This window comes from Poecilia formosa, unplaced genomic scaffold, assembly GCF_000485575.1.
Source record: "Poecilia formosa unplaced genomic scaffold, Poecilia_formosa-5.1.2 Scaffold179, whole genome shotgun sequence".
In the NCBI taxonomy this organism is placed as follows: domain Eukaryota; kingdom Metazoa; phylum Chordata; class Actinopteri; order Cyprinodontiformes; family Poeciliidae; genus Poecilia; species Poecilia formosa.
The window spans coordinates 624149-625547 of record NW_006800118.1 but is presented as its reverse complement, the minus strand read 5'-3'; the positions used below and the strand labels follow the sequence as shown (position 1 = coordinate 625547).

Genomic DNA, 1399 nt, shown 5'->3' with positions numbered 1-1399 from the left:
GGAACAACATCAGACATCTCAGTCCAGAAATGTGCAGTTCTAGGCACAGCCAAGATACTGCACAGAACCCTCAAGCTCCCAGGCCTCTGGTAGACGACCCGAGCTCAGAGGATGAAAGAGACCACCCGTGGAGGGTGAGAAGAGAATTTTATTTTTATATATTATATATATACATATACCTTTACATAACATGACAAACATCCACCAAGATAATATTTATAGTTGAGCATCAATCACCTGCATGCATGCAGATAGGCTCAAGACTATTCATACCCCTAGCACAGCATAATCCAGATTCATACATAGTATACAATAGAGTACTGTATGATATAGTGCAGTACAGCACAGCATCCAATCACAGAATGACGGCCACCCCTCTGCCTCCCTCTGGAAGACTAGAGAACCAATCAGTGGAGTATGAATGCCATTGGATGCTCAGAAAAGTAAATAGGAACATACCAAGTATAAAACAGTATTGTACAGTATAGTACAGCACGGAATAGCATAGTATAATCCATTTTCAGATCAACAACCTGTGTGTAATATGCAGTCAGAGGCTTGGGAGCAACCCACAGATCCTGATGTAATTACACACTTTGCCTCTTCCTGGCCTACATAGCATCCCGTCCCAATTCCCTGCTGTTTGGAAATCAGGCCTATGCTGGTGACAAGTTACAGTACACATGCCCCAGTTAACCTTTGATGTGAACATGCTCTTTTCTACGGGAATGATATAGAGGCCAAAGCCACAAGGGGCTCCACAATATCAATGCAAACTGTGGAGCTTCAAAGTCGTGTCTCTAATTTGAACCTTTTGTGCCACTTAAAAAGCCCATGGACTAATTTGACTCTGGCATGTAACAACCATTTGGAGGAATGTTTGTCTGTCATGTGCATGTGAGTCAGTGTGCGACCTGACCACAGGCCTACCTGCTTTGATCATGGCACTGGAAGATTATGACAGCACACTTGCACACAATGTAGGAGATTAATCAAAACTCTGTGCAGCACTGTGCGTGCATCACCCCAAAGAGTGTGTAGTCACAGATTAGTCAAATGTGAGACAGTTCTTGAAATCACAGGAATTTTAATATTTCCTTCCATCTCATGTCTCCAAATATGAGATAAGTGTTTGGACTTTTGAATTTAAATGTCTAAAAAATACTATTGCATGATAAAGGTAAATCATTTATTATATTGATTGTGACAATATATTTTTATCACTCTATGTATTCTTTCAGGTGGAACAAATGTGCATGTAATTGTTTATATCCAGAATTGTTGCGCATGCGCACAACACTATTATTTTACATGACATCCATTGCTGAGCGGCTGTGGTAAAACATTTCCTTTAACTAATTGAAACATGGAGATGTAGGTATTATATATATATATATAT

General features: G+C 40.0%; 1 protein-coding gene across 5 annotated transcripts in view; it reads right to left on the bottom strand.

Annotated features, from left to right (window-relative positions):
- Positions 1-1399, bottom strand: part of bcas3 (BCAS3 microtubule associated cell migration factor) — a 392159-nt gene that overhangs the window by 225199 nt on the left and 165561 nt on the right. The gene's annotated exons all lie outside the window — the stretch shown is intronic.